This window comes from Lutra lutra, chromosome 13 (assembly GCF_902655055.1).
Source record: "Lutra lutra chromosome 13, mLutLut1.2, whole genome shotgun sequence".
Classification (NCBI taxonomy): domain Eukaryota; kingdom Metazoa; phylum Chordata; class Mammalia; order Carnivora; family Mustelidae; genus Lutra; species Lutra lutra.
The window spans coordinates 78,889,658-78,913,501 of NC_062290.1; the positions used below are offsets into that span (position 1 = coordinate 78,889,658).

The 23,844-nt window shown below is 46.9% G+C and overlaps 1 protein-coding gene across 7 annotated transcripts in view; it reads right to left on the bottom strand.

The window, feature by feature from the left end:
* The window catches only part of ASTN2 (astrotactin 2), a 1,447,326-nt gene that overhangs the window by 843,302 nt on the left and 580,180 nt on the right, over positions 1–23,844 (bottom strand). The window lies entirely within an intron of this gene.

Consider the following 23,844-nt stretch of genomic DNA (forward strand, 5'->3'; position numbering starts at 1 on the left):
CCAGGCAGCCCTCACTCAGTAAATATTTACTGAGTACTAATTATGAAGCAAATGCTTTGAGAAGCACAGTGTTCAACACAGTTCCTGTCTTTAAAGAGTATGTAGTGGAAGAGAGCCAACAGACCATCAACACGGACAAATATCGAGGTACAATTGAGATCGGATGGTCAGGGAAGGTTTCTATGAACCCCCTGGCAAGCAACAGAAAAATACAGCTCGGGTCAAGGTGGAGGTGGACAGGGCTTCTCTGGGCGGTGGTCCTCAACCCCAGCTGTATACTGGAATCCCCGAGTCACCTGGAAAGACTACAAAACAGAACGGTAATGCTTGGTGGTGCTGACTTATTGGCCTAGAGTAGGGCCCAGGACCTGACTACTTTTTATTTTTCAATAAATAGACATTTCTTTCTTATTTTTCTAAGTTAAGAGCAGTTCTGAGGTTTACAGAAATATTGATGGGAAAGTACAAAGTTCCTATGTACGACTCTACACAATCACTCACACACATACGCACAGAGTTCCCCTTATTATTTACATCTTGTATTAGTAGGAGACATCTGTTAAAATGGAGGAACTAGGGGCGCCTGGGTGGCTCAGTGGGTTAAGCCGCTGCCTTCGGCTCAGGTCATGATCTCAGGGTCCTGGGATCGAGCCCCGCATCGGGCTCTCTGCTCAGCGGGGAGCCTGCTTCCTCCTCTCTCTCTACCTGCCTCTCTGCCTGCTTGTGATCTCTCTCTGTCAAATAAATAAATAAAATCTTTAAAAAAAAAAATGGAGGAACTAACATAAACCATTGATATCAACTGCAATCCACAGTTCACTCTTCGTGGCATGCATTCTGTGAGTTTTGCGAATGGGCCATAACTGTGTCCATCATTACCATATGACACTTCCTCTGCTGTAAACCCTGGTGTTGCACCTGCTTGTCTCTTTCTCCCTCCCCCAAACAACTGACAACTGTTTTACCTTTTTTTTTTTTAACCATAGTTTTACCTTTTCCAGAAGGTCATATATTTAGAATCACGTGGTATGTGGACTTTGCAGATTGACTTCTCTCACTTAGCAACAGGATTTTAAGGCTCCTCCGTGTCTTTTGGGGGTTTGATCGCTCATTTCTTTTTTATCACTGAGTAATATTCCACTATCTGGATGTACCACAGTTTATTTATCCATTCATCTATTCATGGACATCGTCGTTGCTCCCAAGGTTCTGGCAGCTTTAAATTAAGCTGCTGAAAACATTCATGTGCAGGATTCTGCATGGAAATACATTTTCAACTCATTTGAGTAAAATACCAAGAAATGTGAGTGCTGGATCTTACAGTAAAAATATGGTTAGCTTTGCAAGAAACCTCCAAATTGTCTAAGCCCCAGTTATACTGATGTAATTTGCCTACAGTGGATTCCAGGTCCCAGCATTTTTTAAAAGCTTCCCAAATATTCTGATGTAAAGCTTGGGTTTAATATCTTGTAGGCCGTGGTTAGGGACCATGTATTTCACTCTAAGAACAACGGAAAGTCATTTTGAATTTAAGCACAGAAGAGGCATGATTTGACCTACGAGCTTATAAAGTCATTCTGGCGGCATGAGAGGATGGATCTGGAAGGGCTGGGGAGACAGTTAAGAGCAAGAATGAATCTGAGGGACCAGGCTGAATTTCAGGTCAGTGATGAGAGTAATTCGTACCAGGGCAAAGATGGAAAGAAAGGGACGGATTCAAAAGACATGTTGGAGAAAATTAATAAGCCCTGGCTTTGGGTTAAATATTGAAATGGAGGAAAACAAAGGGAGAAGTCCAAGGATAACAAGGAATACTTCCAATGAAGCTCTAGAAGCAATTTAAGTCTACTTTGCAAAGAAGCAGAAAAGTCACCAACCTGTCCTCTCTTCTGTCTTCTCCCTCTTCTTCCTCTCCTACTTCTTTGTTTTGGTCTTTGTTTGTTTGAAACAAGGAATCCTCTCGACGCAAGACTGACTGCTATTTTAAGGTACTACTAAACCCTTGCAAGCTAATTGAGCATATTCTTTTCAGGTCAAATTCAAAAAGGTACATGGTATTTCAGGGATAAGATAACTTGACTCAGATGCCACTCAGTGTCTGTTATAGCCAAAGGTTGAAATTTTAGAAGGGCTCTCTGAAGTTTTCTCATTCTTCCAAGTTTCCTTCTGAAACTCTCTAGCAGATGTTCCTAATGCCCCGAGGGGGAAAAAAGTTTTAAAACAGAGCTGATGATGAATAGTGCTAGAGCGGCAGAGGAGGTTTGAGAAAAAGGAGCCCACCAGAGTCACCGAAAAAGAGCTTTGACTCGTTAGCAAAGCAGGAATAAGTCACCCAGATCCTTTTTACCAGCTACTCGCAAAAATCTACCTCTTACTAAAAATCAAGGTCATGGAAATATTTATACAAGATGAACCAAGGAGTGCTTGGGTGGCTCAGGAGGTTAAACTTCTGACTCTTGATTTCGGCTCAGGTCATGATTTCAGGGTTGTGAGATGGTCTTGCCCTGGGCTCTGCACTGGGCATGGAACTTGCTCAAGATTCTCTCTCTCCTTCTCCCACTGACCCTCCCCCTCTTAAAAAAAAAAAAAAAAAAAAAAAAAAAAAAGATGAACCAAGTGGTCATGGAGGCCTCCAAAGTCACCTCCAAAATCACCTAAAGTGATACTTGGAATCACATCAGACAAGGGCAGGTGCGTGGAGGCCCTGACATTAGAAGTTGGGGAGAGCTGGCCCCGCAAGGCCCTGCTCACCTCTTCTCACCTTTGCCCTAAGCACCATGCTGGGATGCCTGGCTCTGACCAGAGGCAGTGAGCTCTGTGTGGCTCATGGGGCCAGATGGTCACAAGGGGCTTGGGCTGGTTTCCCTGGTCAGGGTGAGTAGACAGTGCTCAGGCACCACAGAGAGAACCCAAGGTTGTGGGAACCGACAAAGAGAGACACTGAATGAGAGAGACAGAGAAAAAGACAGACAGATACACACAGCCGGGTAGAAAGAAGAAAAGAGAAAAGAGAAAAAAGGAGGAAAGACAAGGAAGAAACAAGGAGGACAGAGAAAAGGGATGGAACAGATCAAGAGAAAGTGAGAAGGAAGAGGAAACAGTAGGAAAAGAGAAGAACAAGGAAGGCAAGGATGGGGGAGGGGAAGAGAGAGGAGTCCTGTCCTGGCTTCCACACTCATCCCATCCATTACTGGACAGGGTTTTCAGGAGTTCTCTCTTGAAGAAACACTCATAAATCCTCCGTGAAACAGCTGTGGAAGCTCAAACCTGTGTGTGCATGTCAGGCAGCTCCGTGCGCACCAGACACCAGGGAATGAGAGTGCCCGGGGCTCCTCTTCCCAAGACCTCCACTGTCTGGTGGGTCTCAGCTGGGCAGGGGGAGATGAAGTGCAGGAGGCCAGAAAGGGTGTAGCTGAGAAGTGACCCATCAGAGACCTGGAACTCTTACCAGTGAGTGCCATTAATGGAGGAAAGTTAGAACCCCAGACCAGATGTACCAGACTTGGCAAATCAAAGTTCACGAAGCAACAGTTCTATTCGCAAACCTTGATGTGTTTTTAAGTAAGTGGCTATGAATTTCCTTCTTAAAACTAGAGCTCTCAGAGATTAGTGATTATATAGTCTTGCCCGAAGGCCAGTTCTACTAACATTTATTAACACTGCTTCACCTAAGAGGTCCCATACTAGCAACAGGGTACAGAAAGATGGGACTTGACCCTCCCTTGTCAAGAGTCTCCTAAGCAGCGCTAACAGAATTTTCTGCAATGGTGGACAAGTTGCATATCTGTGTTCAGTGTAGCAGCCACTAGCCCCATGTAGCTTTATTTAAATTTAAATTAATTAAAACTAAGTACAATTTAAAATTCAGTCCCTCGGGGCGCCTGGGTGGCTCAATGAGTTAAGCCTCTGCCTTCAGCCCAGGTCATGATCTCAGGGTCTTGGGATCGAGCCCCGCATCAGGCTCTCTGCTCAGCGGGGAGCTTCCTGCTCGCTCTCTCTCTCTCTCTCTCTCTGCCTGCCTCTCTGCCTACTTGTGATATCTGTCTGTCAAATAAATAAATAAAAATCTTAAAATTCAGTCCCTCAGTCATCACTGGGTGAGACTATGGGGGGGTGGGGGGTGTGGAATGAGGTAAGACATGGACGTATATATATTTAACATAAGGGAAGTTGTCTACAAGGGATAGGTATTTTGTTTCCTGAATAAAGGCATTCAAATGTGAATTAGGGGTGGAGGATAAGAGGAAGAAGCAGTAAGAACGGAAGTTTCCAAAGAGAAAGTAGCTTATAAAACGGAGTTCTACCAACAAACATGGAGGGGAACAAGGGCATCAGGACAGAGGATAAAGTATGAGGTCAGGCACAGAAACTCAGTAGAGCTTGTTTTCTGGGAGCTGACACGTTAGCAGAGAAGTAATAAGAGAGAAGTAAAATAAAGGTGGGTTCAGTCTTTAGGTGGAAGTTTCAGACGCCCAAGAGTTTACTGTTAATGCTGTGGGGGAGGGGTAGGTCACTGAGGATTCTAAGCAAGGGAGAAATGACCTCTGGGAATAATCCTTCAGACAGTGTTTCTGTTCAAAGGAAGAACTGGAGCAGTCTACCAAGAAAATGGGAGAGAGGGGCACCTGGGTAGCTCCGTGGGTTAAGCCTCTGCCTTTGGCTCAGGTCATAATCTCAGGGTCCTGGGACCGAGCCCTGCATTGGGCTCCCTGCTTATTGGGGAGTTTGCTTCTCCCTGTCCCTCTGCCACCCTCTTGCTCACTCTCAAATAAATATATAAAAATCTTAAAAAGAAAAGAAAATAAAGTGGGAGAGAGATGATATACTAATAAGAACGGTAAAGGAGACCAGGAAGGAATGGCCACTACTGGATTATATGATAAAGGGCTGTCTGGGAGCCTTATTCTGCCCCAAATAAGGATGGCACGTGCAAGTCTAACTATAATTGTGGCACGCGGATCCCTGACATCATTTCCTGAGCCAATGTCTTTGCAGAGGAAGAACCATCCAAGGAAGGTGATCTTTTCTACAACCACTTGCCAGTCCATTAACCTATCCTGCAGGATCCCTTCCCCCAGCACCACCACTGTCTCCTCATAAGTCACCAGGGGCTTATCATCCAATGAGAGCTGGACAGGGGAAAAAAAAAAGGAGCAAAGAAAAGAGGAAAATGAGATGGAGAGAAGAGGTATTTAAAAAACATGTGCTGGGGAAGTCACAACAAATTCCCATCCATTCCTGCTGGAGATTTTATGGAGCGAGACATCCCCAAAATGGGTTTTGAATTATACTCTGCACCTCATAAAGCACAGGAACTCTTGGCAGCCTGCTCACACGCACTGCCCTGTCATTACCTGCCCAATCCTCCCAGCAAGAAGGCTTGCTGGGACACCCAGAACTGCGCAGGCACCCCAATGGAGGCAAAAGGCCACAGGGCAGGGTGGACTGAGGTCTATTTTCAGACACAGGCCCAGGCTTTTGACATCAAGCAAGGCGCTGGCCTTCTGTGGGCCTTGGTCACCCACTGTGCTGTCAGAGGCTGGTCTGAGGGCCTGAGAGTTCGAGACTTGGATGGCCTGAAGAGCTGGAATGTGGACGGACAGAGAGACAGAGCCGCCGTATAGCTGTGCGCATGCTCGCGAGGGGCTGTGCAGTGCAAGCAAAGAGGGCTCGTTGTAATTCCTTCACAAGGGGATGGAGGAGACCAGGTGTCCTGTGGCCACAGATGGAAAAAGACAATCTTTGATGAAGTTTATTTACTTTTTTAAAAATCAGGTAAAGAGGGGCGCCTGGGTGGCTCAGTGGGTTAAGCCGCTGCCTTCGATTTCTCTCTGTCAAATAAATAAATAAAATCTTTTAAAAAAAAATCAGGTAAAGAGGGGTGCCTGGGTGGCTCAGCTGATTAAGTGTCTGACACTTGATTTTGGCTCAGGTAATGATCTCAGGGTCATGGGATTGCGCCCCGTGGTGGGCTCTGCGCTCAGCATGGAGTCTGCTTATCCTTCTTCCTCCACTGCTCCCCCCATTCTCTCCTGCACTCTCTCTCTTTCTCAAATAAATAATAAATAAATAAAATCTTTAGGGTGTTCTTTTTTTTAAATATCGGGCAAAGAAATATACTTGGGATGGCATTCGGGAAGTCAACATGATTGGGAACAGAAGTGCAGCATTAACTTGCCCTGTGCTAGATCAGTTCACGATCTAAACCAGTTTCCTCATCTGCAAAATGGAAAACATGTGCGGTGTCAGCCACAGGAATGTAATGTAGAACACAGGAAATACAGTGAATAATATTGTACTAACTTCGTATAGAAACAGATGGTAACTAGATCAATTGAGGTCATCGCTTCCTCATGTATAAAAATATTGACTCACTATGTTATATACCTAAAACTAATATAATGTTGTATATGTCAATTATATATCAATTTTTAAAAGGCCACCCAAAAGGAAAAGGACATTAGGGACAAATACTATGGAGTCCCAGGAGGGGCCATGAACTCTAAGAATCCAATGATCTGTGTTCCTGACTCATCTCTGGGATTCAGTTCCCCCACTTTATTTTTCTAATGATTTTTTCCAGCTTTATTGAGCTATAATTGATAAATAACACTGTGTCAATTGCAGTGTTATCTTGATACACTCACATACCGCACAATAATCACCATCCCAGCATTCGCTAACACCTCCATCACATCCTATCATTACCATTTCGTTTTCATAGTAAAGACATTTCGTTGGGCTCTCTTTGCAACTTCCAAGTATATATTACATCACCCTTGACTATAAGCAACATGCTACACGCTGGATTCCTACAACTTATTCACCTCGTAACTGGACGCACGTAACTCTTTGGTCAACATCGCTCCCCTTCCCTCACACCCCAGTAGCCACCATTCTAGTCTCTGTGTCTATGAGTTTGTCCTTGTTGGAGTCTACATATAAGTGACACCATACAGTATCCGTCTTTCTCTGTCTGATTTACTTCACCTAGTAGAGTGTCCTCAAGATGCATCCAGGTTGCACAAGTGACAGACATCCTTATTTCTCATGCCTGGATAATATTCCATTGTATATATCTACCACATCATCTCTACCCATTCACCCGCTGACTGACACAGATATGCGTCCTTACCCTGGCTATTGTGAATAATGCTTCAGTGAACCTCAAAGTGCATGTACCTCTTGCAGATCTTGTTTTACTTCCTTTGGGTATATACCCAGAAGTGGAATTGCTGCATGCTATGGTAATTCTATTTTCAGTTTTTTGAGGAACGTCCATACTATTTTCCATAGTGATGACAATGACTTGTATTTCCACCAAGAGTGCAAATGGCTTCCCTTTTTCTCTTCTTTATGTCAGAATGCTATCTAAATGTGTAACCTCTAAAATTCTGCAACTTAATGTCTCCATCAACCAGAAACGCGTGTATTTCAAGAGCTTTCAGCTGGCCTTCTCTCCAGAGACTGACAGGTTAACCAGTGTTCTCTATCATCGCCATAAAACATCCCTGAGGTTCACAAGCCCTGAATGCTCACATCAGCCAAGTACTTCCTTTCCAGTATTCTTAGCTCGCTGTCAGTTTGGTTGCATTTTTACAGAGGACCACTGTGTTTCCCAAACCTATGGATGCCTGTTACGTTTTTTGTCATTTGAAAATTTAATGAAATATTATGCAAATTAAAAATGTATGAGCATCAGAAGGAAGTGGTTTCTAGGAGGGCTAAGTTGCTTTTGCCATAAAAATAAAGAAAGTCACTTAAATATTGCTATTGAGCTAGGTCAGGTGTGACAACTATAAAAATTTAGAAAGGAATCATAAAATCCTAGGAGAATTACTTGGCAAGCACCTTCAAGTCCTCAGTCCCCTTTATGAAACCCACATTGGAGACCATATTTGGTGCATTATGAGCAGGGTTTATGCAAGGAAGATGGCATGGGACTTCAATCAGCTGACCCCGACTCAAAGGAGAGTTCTGGAACCTACATCAAATAATTGGCAAACGTATACACATTTACCTATCTTCAGTTAAAATAAATGTTTAAGGTACATTATTGCTTTTTTATGATTCCCTGCTTTAATAGACATTTTTCTATTAACTGACCAACTGCCAATCCACATGGCTTCACAGATGAGGGTTTCTAAAGTAAACAACTCAACCTAACCCCAGGCAACCCTTGCCTGAATAGTTGGGTCTCCCCATTCAAGTGAGAAAAAAGTTTAAGGTAGAAGGGAAAGAAACGCTTTATCGGTCGTGTCGAATACAGTGCCAGAAAGAAACAGATACCCGCCCCCACCCCACCCCACCCCACCCCCAACTCCTGTGATGAGTTCCCTTTCTGGCTACTCCCTTTCTCCCTTCCTGGGACCAGTTTCTTCATTTAGTCATTGTCATTGTCATAGTTTCCCTCTCACCTATATATCTATACATATGTACAACTTGTGTGTGTTGATATATATGTGGATACATGTATTATGTATAAACATACATAATAGACACACATTTTCATATATAAACATTTTCTCCAAGCAGGAGTCAGTAAAGAAGAGGACTCCTGGCCTGAGGACTGGAGTAAATCTGGAGGCAGATTCTGGGGCCTGAGCATGCAAGGAGGAGCTTTGTCAAATTAGCTGAGGGGCACCTGGGTGGCTAAGTGGGTTAAAGCCTCTGCCTTTGGCTCAGGTCATGATCCCAGGATGGAGCCCCGTATTGGGCTCTCTGCTCTGCAAGCAGCCTCTTTCCTCCTCTCTCTCTGCCTGCCTCTCTGCCTACTTGTGATCTCTGTCTGTCAAATAAATAACTAAAATCTTTTTTTTTTTTAATTCAGCTTAATACTCAATATAAGATGGTCAGTGAGCTTTCTCCAATCACAACAGCTCCATAAAATATTACGGCAAGAACAGTAACCAGCTCCTTTCTAATATATTGTACATGGGACCCAGAGGATGGTGGTATGTGATCTATGCAGAGCACTGTGCTTGCAGAACATTCTTTAAAGGTGTGGAATCTTGCATTCAAGTGAAATGGGGTTCGATGTTGTAGACAAATAAAAGGGGACTGTCTCTTTAGCTTAAGCCCAAAGAGACTCCCTATTTCACTGATTTATCATGGTACCCAGTTTGGAAAAAAAACAACACCCTAACGAAAAGACCATTTCAATGTTGGTATCCCTGAGGGGCTTGTAAGAAACCTGCAGAGAGATGCTGGACAAGTCACCTCTCTCTGTCACCAAAGGTGGCTGCTTGAGCACATAGTAATTCCACATTCCACAACGATCCCAGCAAATTCTTTGTCATGATCACTTTTGGGAAATGAGACTGGGTAGGAGGGAGATGTTCACTTTCTCCTTTATAATATTCCTGAATTCTCTGCATTTGTTACAACGAGCTTGTGTTCCCTTTGTTAAAATTAAGTTAAAATTCAAAAAGCATGCATTAACTAGCTGCGAGAATTACAGATATGAAAGAGACAAGATGTTTAAGTTAGGAAAGTTAAAGACTAGCAAGAGAGGCAGACCATTAACCCATCACAATATTTCCATGAAAACAAGAAAGGCAACGCATACACCCAGGGCCAGGGAGAGACGTGTTCTTGGGTATGCCAGGAGAGGCATGTTGGAAGCACTGAAGGTACATTCAAGCCGGATCTTAAAAGATGGCGAGTAGTAGGGGCATCTGGGTGGCTCAGTTGGTTGAGCATCTGACTTCTGGTTTGGGCTCAGGTCATGATCTCGGGGTTGTGGGATGAAGCCTGACACGGGGTATAGAGCCTGCTTGGATTCTCTCTCCCTCTACCACTCCTCTCCCCACCCTCCCAGCCTCTTTCTCTCTCTCCCTCTCAAAAAAAGAAAAGAGGCGTAGTGGTAGCTATGAGGCAGGAAAGGTGTTTTTAAAATGCATATATTAGGGCGCCTGGGTGGCTCAGCCTTTAAGCGGCTGCCTTCGGCTCAGGTCATGATTCCAGGGTCCTAGGATCGAGGCCCACATCGGGCTCCCTGCTCAGCAGGAAGCCTGCTCCTTTCTCTCCTGCTCCCCCTGCTTGTGTTCCCTCTCTCTCTGTGTCCCTGTCAAATAAATAAATAAAATCTAAAATAATAATAATAATAATAATAATAAATAAATAAATAAATGCATATATTAGGGGCTCCTGGGTGGCTCAGTGGTTAAAGTCTCTGCCTTCGGCTCAGGTCATGATCCCAGGGTTCTGGAATCGAGCCCCACATTGGGCTCTCTGCTCAGCAGGCTCCCTGCCTGCTGCCTCTCTGCCTTCTTGTGATCTCTCTGTCAAATAAACAAATAAAAATCTTTATAAAAAATGCATATATTAGAGGAAATCTGACAATTTAGTGGGCAAAATTTAAATTTTAAATGAATATCTTTGTCTCAGTGGTGGGCTGGATCAATGTGTTCCCAAAGTATGGTATGAGAGAACAATTTGGGTGGCTTGTAAATATAGACAAATATACATATATTTATTTGGGCATATATTTAACTATATATGTAACTATATCTATATAGTTACATACTTACTTTTTATGGGCTATCTTCGATTTATAGCAAGTTACTCTGTGTTCCATTTGTGACAGTAATACAAAGATTCCTTTTAAAAATAAATAAATGCAGCTAATCCCATTTATATGTGACCTTGCACAGTTGACTTGATCTCTCTGAACTGCCACGTCTTCATCTATAACATGGACACACTAAAAATACCTATGAAAAGGAGGGTTATTTTTTTCTTTAAATCAAAAAGTGCAAATGTTATGATCCCCATAAACCGTGAACCCCTTGCATTTCTGGGCCCCCAGGGACTGGGTACACAGCTGGGGATGGAAGGATCATTGAATAATGACTGAGGGGCTTAGCTCCAGGCAAGGGGAGCTTAAGGTGAACCTTGGGCTTTAGGTGAACCGGTTTTGTCTGGAAAATGCAAATAGAATTCATCTCTCTTGCAAACCCAGTTGATCAGAGGCTGAAGGCACTGTATTTGAGGAGTGATCTGAACAGCCATCAAGTTCTTGATGAGCAATGTCTGATCACACCTATTTTTCCATTTATTCTTAATTCAACAAGTATTTACACCGAGGGCTACTACGCGATGGGCATGGCCCTAGGCACCTGGGATCCCAGTAGTGGATGAGACTGGAGGGTATTTCCTTTTCTGCAGCCCAACCTGCCCCCTCTTCTTGAAGGAGAGCTCGCTTGGATGATATTCCTCAATCTTATCTGAGGCCAGAAGGGGAACTCTCATTTATTCGAGGTCATCTCAGCAGGGAATGACAGACACAGGACTAGAATCAAGGCATTTGCCTCCCAATCCAGCACAGTTTGGGATTTAACAGACTTGCAAAACTGGTTTTTGTTTTTCCAAGGTTTGCGGCTCTGCCCTTTCTCAACCACCAGCCTTCCCATTTGCTGTCCCTCTTGGGGGACGGATGGCTTTCTACTCCAGGGCTGGGAACAGGGAACCAGGGGAAAGGGGGGCCCTTCCCTTGAGGCCTCTGCAGCGAGGAGAGGTGCTTCAGTGGGGCCAGGAGAATAAAGTGAAGAGAGAAGAGGAGGGAGGGAGAGACAGGGGGAGACAAGTAATTGGTTACTTTGGGCGGTCAGCTTCTCCAGGCTCTCTCCCTAGGGGAGACTAGAAAGAAAGTAATTGAAGAAGGTTCCCCAACAAATTAGTGTGATACTGGGCTGGAAAATTTGCGTTGCACCTGGATTCAGAGCCGAGGGTTTGATCTTCAGAGGCCCCAAGAAGGATACAGAGAGGGAGGGAGGGAGGCTTGACCTGCTGTAGCAGCTTCCAGCCTCAGAAACTCCTTCTGGGAGCCCTGCTTTCCCTCCTGGGCTCCTGCTGAGCTGAAAGGGCTGAGAGGAACCTTAGGAGTCACAGGGTTCTATCTCATCACATTAGAAATGGGTCGGGGTCGGGTGGGCGGGGGGAGTCATAATATGGGAGGGACAGAATGACTGACAACCCAGCAAAACTAAGACCAAACCCAGGACTCCTGGTTCTTAGTCCTGGCCACCAGATCACGCTTGCCATGAAGTTCCATGAAGTCTTTACTAACGAGACTTCCTTTGAATTGCCCTAAATCCCATCGAGGACGAAGTAAATGGGGAAGGGGCAGGTCCCAGGGGTTAAGGAGCAGGTCTATTTATTTTTGTTTATTTAGCAAATTCCTCGGTAGCCTGTACCAAGTGGAAGGCAGTGCTTGCCATGCTCTACTTACTGTAGTTCTTGAAATCCTAACAATCTCGCCAATAAACAACAGAAGACCCCGAGGAGGTGGGAAGGAACCCCCCCTAAGGTGTTCACCGACTATTCCCTTCTACAGTTGTCCATGTTCCCTCACTTGGTCAGAAAATACGCACTCAGCACCTACTGTATGCACTGTCCAGCACTGCATGGTGTAGGGAGCAAAAGGATGAACGAGGCACGTTCCCAAGGAGCCATGACATGAAGATTTTTGAAAATAAATGGGACAGAAGGCTATGAAGGGAGAGTGGACTAGGGTGCTACTTTGGTCAGGGAAGACTTCTTGGAGGAGGTGATACTTCAGTTTCGCGAGCAAAGGAGAAAATGGAAGATGAATTCAGAGAAGGCGGCAAAATTTTAGGATTTTTCTAGACTCTGAAAAGAAATCAAGATTTTTTTGTTGTTGTTAAAAGAAATGAGGAACAATGAAAGATTTTAAACAACAAAGAGTGACGAAATCTAACTTGCTTTTTTGGGGGGGGAAAGATCACTCCGGCGACGGAAAATACCAAGGTTGGCAAACTTTCTCTATAAAGGGACAGTTAGTAAATAGTTTAAGCACTGTGGGCCAGATAGTCATTGTTGCTACTCCTCAACTCTGCTGTTGTAAAGGCAAAAGCAACCACAGACAATTCATATGTCCGTGGATGAGTGTGGCCATGTTCCCATAAATCTTTATTTATGGATACTGGTGTTTGAATTCCAAGTCATTGCCACATACCACGAAATGATATTTTCCTTTGGATTCTTTTCACCTATTTAGATACATAAACAAACAAATAAATAGGCTCACAAGCTATAAAAAAGAGGGCAGCTAGCTGGGTTTGGCTCGTGTGCCACATATGGGTAGTACAGAAAAAGGAGGGAGTCCACAGCCCACATGAGCAAGAACGATGGCTTGGATGAAGGTTATGGCAGCAGGAAACGATCAGCAAATCATACTGAGAGTCATTTTAGAGGTAAAACCAGCAGGGATGGCTGGGAGAAAGAATGAGGGGCAACAGAAGGGAAATTTCAGGGATGACTCCTTCACTCGAGTAATCGGCAGGACTGAATTCTGATCTCCCGAGATGGGGGAGATATGGGAAGAGCAGGTTTGGGGAGCAAATCACATACTGGCAGGGTGACCCCTGACAGAAGACGGAGAAACACAGGGTCTCTGGGGCTTGCCAGATAAAATACAGGATGCCCAGTTAAATTTGAATTTCTGATCATCAGTCGTCTTAAGTACAACTATTTCCCAATACTGCGTGGGGCCTAATTCTACTAAAGCAAGTATTCATTGTCTGAAATTCAAGTTTAACTGGGCACCCTGTATTTTAGTTTTTGCATCTATTTTTATTCACAAAGTATGCAACCCAAGGTGGGGCAAGAACATTTGTGGGGGGGGGGGTCTTTATCTAAGCCTTGGAAGAGAGATTACTCAGAGGAGGTTAAGAGTGGAGTTACAGCAAGGAGGTGGCCAGGTGAATCGGGGACAGGAAAAGCACTTTAAGCAGAGAGAATAGCGTTTCCATCCCAGGGTCAGGTGAGGGGAATGTTCCCGGCACCCTCAAAACTGTAAGTTGTCCATGAGGCTAGAGTATCAAATGCCAGGAAGAATGGCGGGAGATGAGGCTAAAAGGTACCCAGGACACAGGTCCCTGAGGGACATACTAAGGAGTAGGTACCATTGTTAAGGTTTACATTCCCAGTTCACTCCAGGTGCCTCAGTGAGTCTAGGAGACTGGGTTCCAAAGTGATTCTAATGAGTAGTTAACTTTAGTTAATCCGGAAACTTTCCCTCCTTCAAATTCCTACATATTCCAAGAGCCTAGGAAGTTGCTGCTGGCTCTGAAACCTCGAGAAGGGTAACCCAAGTCATCAGAGCAAAGGCAGTATGGTGTGAGCGTGCAGCCTCCCCTGGCAACTCCTGAGGGAGCTCTGTCCATCTGGAGGGAAGTGGAAGGTCCGGGACATTTGCACAAACCCAGCCCGACTCCCAAACAGTCGCTCTGCATCTGGCACCTGGTTCTCCTTGGGTGCTGTCTCTCAGCTCGGTGCAAGGAGACCAGCAGTCTCTGTGACTTTCCTTGCCACCCACCCCCCTTCCGTCCTCCGCCCACAGTCACCACTGAAATGATTCCCCCAAATGCAGCTATTACTGTGACTGGAAATCTCTTTACTGCTGATTCTGCTAATGGAAATATTCCTTCCCTTTTCGGCTGCTTGCAAAGCCACTCGTGACTTTCCTGGGTGCTCGAGAGCAAGCTTTTGTCAGCCAGCCACCACCAGAAGGGAGAGAATTCTGCCCCGATTGCCTCCTCTGACACCCACCTGCCTCAGACTTAGGCTCTGAGAGCCTCTCTGTCCAAGTTGTCCTCAGACAACCCTGGAGTTCCTGGCTTTCCTGGAGTTCCCCCTGCTTCGGGAGAAGAAGCAGGGATCAATGGTCAGTTTCATCCTTTCTTTCCCTCCCAGGAGGGAGTCGGGGTGGGGAGGAGAGAGGGGTAAGCACGGCCTGCTGGAGTGGAAGGAGGGGGAAGGGAAAAGGAGTTTGCCTTCATTATTTATTCATACCTCCACCTCCTTCCAAAAAAAGGATTCCAGGTGGCTAAGAGGCGCAGAGTAAAAACCCCCTCCAGACGCTCTGCTCTGATGCTTTGCACACTCCAATTTCATATGAATCAGATTGAGCACAATGCTGGGCGCGAAGGAAACCCTAGTTGATGGAGGGCTCTCCAAAAATAATGTCACAGCCACCCAGAGGGGGGATTCTTATCTTGTCCTCACTTTACCAATGAGCAGTGGAATACGGATGACAGCAGTGAAGTAGTGCTTCCTGGACTTGACTGGGGGCTCTAGGTCTCCAGAAGGGGCGCCTGTCCCCCTCCCCCCAGCACACTGCCTTCCAGTCAGAGGAGCTGGGCTGCAGCCTGGAATTTTGCTGTGCATTAGCTCTGGGACCTTGGGAAATGTACTTCTCTTGGCTAGGTAAACGAGGGAGTTGGGCTGGATCTCAGAAGCTTTATTTCACCCAGTTCTAATATTCTAGGAAAAGGATACACTATTTGGATTTTTACAGCATTCCAATATATCTAAATATCCTATACTATTATATATATCCCGTATGCATAGATAGATAATGTCATGTAACTTCCATTCTCAAGGTGGGAACATAAAAACTACACAGTGTTGGTAAGACGGGCTCGGTGGTGGGACGCCTGGGTGGCTCAGTTGGTTAAGTGTCTGCCTTCAGCTCAGGTCAGGATACAAGGGTCCTGGGATTGAGCCCTACATCGGGCTGCTGGGCTGCCAGCTGCCTGCTCCCTGCTCCCTGCTCAGCAGGCAGTCTGCTTCTCTTTCTCACTCTGTCCCTCTCCCCTGCTTCTGCTCTCTCTCTTGCTCATCTCAAATAAATAAATAAGTGCTAGGTAGACAAAACTCAACTTGGGGTAGAGAGGAGGAGTGCCAAGGACATGCACCTGGTCAAAACGGGACTATGGGTCTGACAACGGATACCTGGGCAATTTCTAGAAAGAGAAGATAGAGCCTTCCCACGTGCCTGGAAGGACTAGACCACAGGTTCCCCCAGTAGGACACAATGCCTCGCATAAAAAGGGAATTGGGAGAAGAGGAGAGTGGAAAAGGAAGAAGGGAGAGGAGTAAGGGAAGAGGGGAGGAGGAAGGAGATGAAAGTCTCAAAGGCACAGAAGTGTAGGTATGTCCTTGTTGAGTAGTCCAGGATAATGAGTGGCATTTAGAGAAAACGAGACAAGGCCTGGTGCTCTCTTGGCAAAGTGGCACGGAGCCGGAGGGCCTGGGGAGATGCTGAGTCGGCTCCTGGCAGTGCTCAAACAAGGTGCTCAGTCCCCCGGGTCTGTGAGGCTGTTACACCTGCAGTTCCGATAGAGAAACATCTGCAACTTCTTGGTCATGAGAACAGGAAGAGAGAAAAAGTAAGAGAGGTTGTCAAAGAGACGACAACTCAGATACATGCCTCATCCGGTGCAGGCTGGGAGGCGAGAGAGCCCGGGGTTTAGAACTGTGTGATGCTGTGTGGTCTTCTGCATGTTCCTTGACTTCTCTGAGCCTCAGCGCTCACCTAAAATACAGGATGAACTTGGTCTTTCAGCTCTATGGAGAGGATGAACTGAGAGAACAGCTGTACCAGCGGGACACCTGGGGCACAGTGAATGTTCAGCAGACCTTCTCATAGCCTGCTCCATGCCGGAATGGTAGTGTCTGGAACACGGGCACCCGTCCCCCCAACCCAGCCCTAGGGCCCAGCTGCCCTTCCCCAGGGTGGGACTAAGGTACACAGGACCAGGAGTCAGTAGACTGAGATCTGGTTCCTGCTTCATCACTGTCATGCTACAGGACCTCGCTTTCCCCATCGTCACTTAGAAGGACTTTGTTTTGATGCTACCCTAGATTATTTGGGGGTCCCCAACCATGGTGTGTCATCTTCCCCAAAACAGTCAATGCCCCTCCATTGGCCACAATGCAAAGATTCCAATCCCTTATCTGGCTTCCATGATTCTCAAGAGAAGGTCTTTCCTAAACCCAGCACACTTTCTTCCAATCAAACTGACTGCATTCCTCATGCTATCGACACCCCCAGAATAAGAGGGAGCTAGAAGAAGGTACAGGGAAAGGCTACAAGTACTCAGAAGAGGGAAGATTCTATGGAAGAGGTGGTGTTCTAGCTCAGATGTTAAGACAGATGAGTGGAATTCCAATACCTCTCTAGGTCTGCCCAGTATGGACTCTCCCTGTAGGCCAAGCCACCATCCTCCCTTACCTGAACCGACTCCTACAGACCTGCCTGCTTCCGTCTTTGCTCCTATACAGAGAGGCCTAAGGAAGTCTTTCCAAGCATAAGTTAGATGTTGACACTCTTTTGCTGAAAATCCTGCCTGGATTTCCAGTTCACTCACAGCGAAAGCAAAAAGCCCAACAGTGGTCTGTATGACCCTGGGTGCCTCCCCATGTCCTCTCCCATCCTGTCCTGCCTCCCACTGCTCACTCCACTCTGGAGGCACTGGCCTTCCTGCCAGGCCTTGGGCATTCCAGCTGTGCTCCAGAGCTGTTCTCCGCCTGGAATGTTCTTCTCCTACATATGTGCTTGGCCAACCCCTTCATCACCTTCAAGTCTTGGTTCTACTCCTGCATTCTCAATAAGTTCCTCTCCCCCTCCACTCTGCCCAATACGAAAACCCATCTCCTCATTTCCAAAATTTCCCTGGTATTTAATTTCATGTTGTTCATCCTCTCATACTGCATAATTTTCTTATTTATCACGGGCATTGTTATCATCCTCTGCTCACCACCCACCCACCCACTCACTCACTCATTTCTACATACGAGCTCTCTGAATACACGAATCTCTGTCTTTTGTTCTCTGCTACATCCTTAGCACCTGGAACAGGGCTTAGCGCACTGTAGGTGCTCAGTTAAGGGACCAGTCATTGTTAGAGTCCTCTTTTTTATTGAGAGTGGCTGCCAAGGCTCAAATGTGCAACTCCAGTGGGAGGTCAGGAAAGGCTGCAAAGATAAGGTGACATTTAAATTCAGTCTTGAGGGCTGCTGGGGCGGCTCAGTCAGTTAAGCATCTGCCTTTGGCTTAGGTCATGATCCCAGGATCCTGGCATTGGTGGGGCTCCCTGCTCAGTGGGAAGTCTGTTTTTCTCTCTCCTTCTGCCCCTCCCCACTACTCATTTTCTCTCTCTCAAATAAATAAATCTTTAAGAAAAAATAAAAAATAAATAAATTCAGTCTTGAAAGGTAAGAAGGAATCTTCCCAGGGGGGTTAAGGGACAAAGTTATCAAACAAAAAGGGAGGGTTCTTACAATAGGGTACTCCGGGCAGAGTCTGATCTTGGACCTTGGACCACAATAAGAAGCTTGAACTTCACACTAAGAACTGGGAGGAACCAGTGTAGTGCTTTAGGAGAGAACAGCCACGATCTGGGCTTTTAATGAAATCACTCTGTCTGCAAGTGCGGCTGGTAGATTAGACAGGATAAGAGAGGAGGCAAACAGCCCATTAGGTTGACTGCTAACTTTGTAGTTGAGGGCATGTTGAGGTCTGAGCCTGCCAGGGGCTTTGCCAATGGGGCTGGAGTCATGGTTCCCCTTCAGGGGAAAACCCAGATAGTGTTTATCCGGCAGCAGCCTCATCAGTGTTTGACTCACCAGCTCGCTCACTCTCTCTCTCTCTCTCTCTCTCTCTATAGTTAATCTTCTGTTGCCACTAGCTGGTCAGTGGGAGAACTTGGGAAAGCAAGAACTCTGTAACAGAGGGCTCCCTAGAATCTGCTCCACCTTAAGGATAAATCCGACTTTCTTGCCTTTCCTGGAAAAGAGCAGGCTTCTTCTGCTCACCCCCAAAGGCAGCTGGAGGAAAAAGCAATGAGGCTTCCTCCTCCCCCAGAACAAAAAACTATCAGCTCCGGTTCTCAGGAGAGATGGGAGCCAACCAGCTGTGTACTTGGGCAGGAGAATAAATTCAGTTTCCCTGGGGTTATTTTTCTCCATAGATTTTTGTGTTGTTTTTTGGGGGGGCAGGGGGTGTTTTGGTTTGTTTTGGTTGCAGGGAGAAGAGATAGTGGTGCACTTGACGTTCAGCCCAGTTGCAGATACTGAGATGTGTTTAACCCCAGAGCCACCTGTTCAGGTCCAGGGTAATGGAAAGAAGCACAGAGTGAGACCCAGATCTCTGGGTTCAAGTTTGAACTGCTGGTCCTCTATGGGAGGACCCCCATGTTACCATATAAAATACTGTGTGCTCTCTGAGCATGTAAAATACTGTTACCATATAAAACACTGTGAGCATATAAAATACTATTACCATATAAAATACTGTGAGGCTGGGAGCCCATCAGCACGGATGGTCATGGTCAAAGTTTTCATGATGTCACCCAAAGAAGTCATTGCCACTCCCCATCCTTCTTTCCCTGAAGCACATGTGTTTGCACGGTCCTGTGGCAGCCAAGGCCAAATTTACAGCAAAGCGAGGAGGTGAGAAGCAGAAACTTTGCTTGCCAGAGGTCATTTCAAACCCGCCAAACTTGCTGTAAATTAAAATTATAGAACGCTCTCACAGCCTGAGGGCCCAGTTCAGGAAAAATGATCAAGTTCTGGGTCACACCCAAGCCTGTAGAACTGGGCTATCGCAGCGGATGTCACTGACCCCCAGAAACAGCAAATCTGGCCGGCCTCGAGTGACTCTGAGCCTCTGTAACACGGCCAAAAGGAATCCACCTCTCTCCCTGCCCCACTGCCCTCTCAGGAACTTGGTACTTTCTGAGAGCAGACAATACATCTCTATCTCCCTTGATTTTTAGGTATATTTCTTTAAGGTTTGAGCTGGCGAAAGGCCAGGGACGGGTGAGGAAAGGGAGTGGAAAGAGGAAGATTCAAATCAGATACCACTGAACACCCCCTCCCTGACTAGGACCCTTATTTGCAATATCCCCAAAACCTGGATCATCACAGCAGGATAGGCCTCAAAGTCTAAGTGCTACTCAAATGCTTTATTTAGTGATAAGGGACCTGCTGTCCAACTGAGAAAATAAAATATCTGTTTTTTTTAAGCCTAGCTTTGTTTGAAGATATCAAATTCCCCCTCTTATCCACCCCACAATCTCTCTTTCTCTCTCTCTGGTACATACAGAAAAGAACACAGGAATTGGTCTTAACGAACATTCTGTGGTCCGAAATCCCTACAGAAGACCCAGATTACTACTATCTATATCTGTTTTTTTTTCCCCCTCCCTGTTAATCACTGGCATCAACCTTCAGAATCAAACCAGGAACCAAAAAGGGCAAGGAGCCTCACTGTCTCCCAGGGCTTGGGCTCTGTTTCCAAATGCCTGTCAGATAGCTGAGCAGTCTCCGCTGGAAGGCTTCCCCCAACATGAATCCTATAATCATTAGGGTTCAGGATGCTGAGTTCTGGACGGCTCCCTGGGAACCATCCCCCTGTGGGGGCTGAACTCCATCCCCCTAGCATTGACACCTTCTGAACCAGACAGAGAAAAGCATGTTCTTCAATCCCCGTTGACATTTGAAGGCAGCTCCTTCCGCTCTTTGTGAACTGTCCTCCGTAGCTAAACTCCCTGCTTCTCTCAATCCTTCTGATTTGGTGCCTGAATCCTCACTCCTTCTGCAGGCTTTTCTCTTCTGGTCTCCATTTTTGTTGGTATTTTAAGGAATCTTTGCAGACCAGATCTACTCATGCAGGTGCATTTAGACATACTACTGGATGGGCTTTCCTTCTCTACGTGCCCTCCCCCAAATACAGAGCACACGTCTCAGCTGTGGGATGACTATGCCAAGGCAGCTTAGAAAGAAATGTGGACAGTGAGTGCTTACTCCATTTATCAGTTTTTCCTCCTTTTGCAGAATCAAGGCTGGTGGTAAACAGTCCGGCCTGCCCATTGTCAAGTGCAGGGAGAAGGATGTCATGAAAGCTAAATCCAGGAGCAGACTCCAGGGTTGCCTGGGGGCAAATGAGGACTGAGTGATGTGCTGGTTCACCTCTGAAGCCCTGTACTAGCTGTTGCTCCTGCGCAAATTCTTTCTTTTCAATCAGTCCTTTGCCCACACCCTGTGTTACCAGCCAAAGAAAGGAGACAGTGAGAAACAAGAGGAGCTAGTCAGAGTAACAGAGTGCATCAGGGCACTTCAAGTTCATAGAATCTCTACACTGAATGATTATTTTAGGGTTTCTCTACCCACTCATATTACAGCACAAAGAACTGAAGCTCTGGGGATAAATGACTTGTTCAAGGTCACAGAGGGCCACAGCTGAGATTTCCAGATCCTAGCCAACATGAAGTTCCCAAGTCGCACTGGAGTTTCCAACCTCTCCCCCACCCTAACCTTCTAAGGCATCATTTTTTTTTCCCTTTCTGGAAGTCTCCCCATCCTTCTCTAAATCTACAGAGATGGGTCCCCTCCCTGATGTTACAAAATATATAATCTCCATCACTCACTGGCACCATGACATAGAATGCCCCCGACATCCCTTGAGTCATGGAACTTTGAGCTGGTAGGGTCATCGAAGGTCATGCCTTACTTTCAAACTCTCATATCTTTTAGCACCCAAGTGTAGTTGAAGAGACCTTAAGAAATGTTCGCATCGGGTGGATGACCGGTGTATTTCTCTCCAGGACCCTGCACCATCCCCTGCATAAATGTAACCATATGTATGCCAATGCATTATTTGCCAATACGCAACTACCAAGAACGTAGATATCTGGTAGAACGGGATTCCAGAGTCAGGTCTGCCATTTCCCCACTGTGTGACCTTGGACTAGGAAACTGACCTCTCTAAAAATGCTTCCTTAATCTGTAAAATGTGGATAACAGAAATGCCCACTTCATACATTTTATGTGAATTAATAATAAAAGTCTAAAGAGGCTCAGACACCGAAACTTGGGGGAAATTTCAGCTCTTGAGGTAAACTTCTATCTACATAAAGCATGCTGGAACATGATGGGAGAGGAGGACTATGGACAGGCTTTATCAATAATAGAGCCAATAACTCAAACAAGAGAGGCAGAATGGAGGGAGAGGGGGCCAGGTATGCAGGCGACTTTGGTGACTGGGGATGGTAGGCAACATATGCAAAATAACCTTGAGGTTCCCCAACTAGACTGACAGTAAAATGGGAATTCTTTTATTTGTTGGCTCACCCCCGCCCTTTAATGCCAGGGACATTTTCCAACCACCAACTCTGGGTCCACAACCCAAAGCATGGCCTGAGGGCTTTGGCAGACACTATCACCCCCTAGTGGTGGTTCCATACACCCCACTATTGGCAGGATTTGGCATTTACTGACTGCACAGGCAACCGTGGCACGTGCCATCTCCAAATCCCTTTAACTGGCCAGGAAGTAGTAAAAGACTCGCTCAACACACGGGAGACAAACACTCATCAAGGCTGTTTAAAAGGTCTGGGGATGAAATGATGGGATGGAGCTACCCCGGGACCTTGGGAAAGATAAGGCCATAAACGACTCATAGTACCCCCCACCCCCACCACACACACACACACACACACACACACACACACACACACACACAAACACCGGCCCTCCTTTGCAACCAGCCTGGCCCTCCCAGAGCTCATTGTGCACTCCATGTTTACGTGCAAACAGTGGAAGACCAACACAAATAAAAAACCCACGTCTCCCTACACAGCTCCTGCTATACTCGGCCATCTGGTGACTACCTCGCTAGCCAAATCCCCGGAGGGGGCGCCTTGAGCTGCCAGTCCAGGGCGCTGGGGGGAGAAGGAGGAGGCGGGACACAATTCCCTACACACTTCCAAAGGGCTCAGAGCTGCCAAGGGGGACAGCAACCCCCCACTCCCCAGCAGGCAGTCCCCAGCGCCAGGCTCAGCTGCTGTGCGTCAGAGAAGGCGGAAGGCTCCAAGTGGAGGGCGCCAGGGGACTCTCCAGCCCAAGCTGGAGCCCCGGAGGATTCAAGACTTCCAGCTCCTTACTCAGCTTGCCCCAGCTCCCAGGCACCCTCTCCTTCCTGAAAGGCAAAGTTGAAAAAGGCAGAGATTGCCAGCTTCTGGCTATAGCTAACTGGACCCGATCCTGCACATCCTCGGGGAATCGGAATGCTCTGGGGGTCCTAGCTCCCAAGTCCTGCCATACCCAAGAATGGCCCCCGTTATGCCCTTATTTGAACAGCCGTTCAGTAAGATTCCCACTCCTGACCTCTCGGGACACCCTGGAGTAGAGAGATCACGAGGGTGTAAGAGGAAGGGTGGAATTGGAAGTGGTGACCAAGTGAGCCCTTTGTGGCTCCGGAAGGACCCTTCCCTGCAAGCAGGCGACAGGACTTAGCCCTGAGCCCAAGGTTAGGCTTTCCCCCTAAGGAACCCCATCTCCACCCTCATCCCCTTCCCTTGGAAATGGGCAGTCCCACAGGTGCACGTGGGAAGAGATAGTGGTGTGTGAGTGTGTGTGTGTCTCTCTCTCCCTCACTCTCGCCCGCTAGACGCGCCTGCCGCGGGAAGTCCCCAGGGAACCTGCAAGGCGCTCTCCCGCCGCGCCTCCGGGAAAGCTTAGCCAGCTCAGGTTACTGCCAGCTGGGAAGAGTCCGGGGGCCAGAAACCTGAGGCACAAGCTGCGACAGCGAGAGGGGCCTGGGGCTCCCTCAGATCTCCAGAGGCGGCCAGCGTGAAAGGGAAGGGGGCGACGGTCACAAAAAATACATGAAAAAAATATTATGGCTCCCAGGAGAGAGGCTTTTAGTCTATTGATTAGGCTTTGGGGCTTCTCAGGCAAGTGAAGAGTTAACCTCGGAGGTTCAAGTCGGGATCCCGAAGGCGCTTCACCCGCGAGATGCCGGAGCCGAGCCCGATTCCGAGAAGGCAGGGATCCGGGGAAGAAGAGCTCGGAGTCTCCGGGCGAGCCCTCCGCGCCTTCCAGGCGCTGTTGTTGGCCAGACTCCGACAACCAATCGCGCCCCGCGCCCCCAAAAGGGGAGGAGAGCGAGCGATCCGCGAGCGCGGGAGAGCTAAGGGGGAACATTTTTGTAAACGCTCTCCGAAATAATTAAGCTATCAATTACCCGGGTGG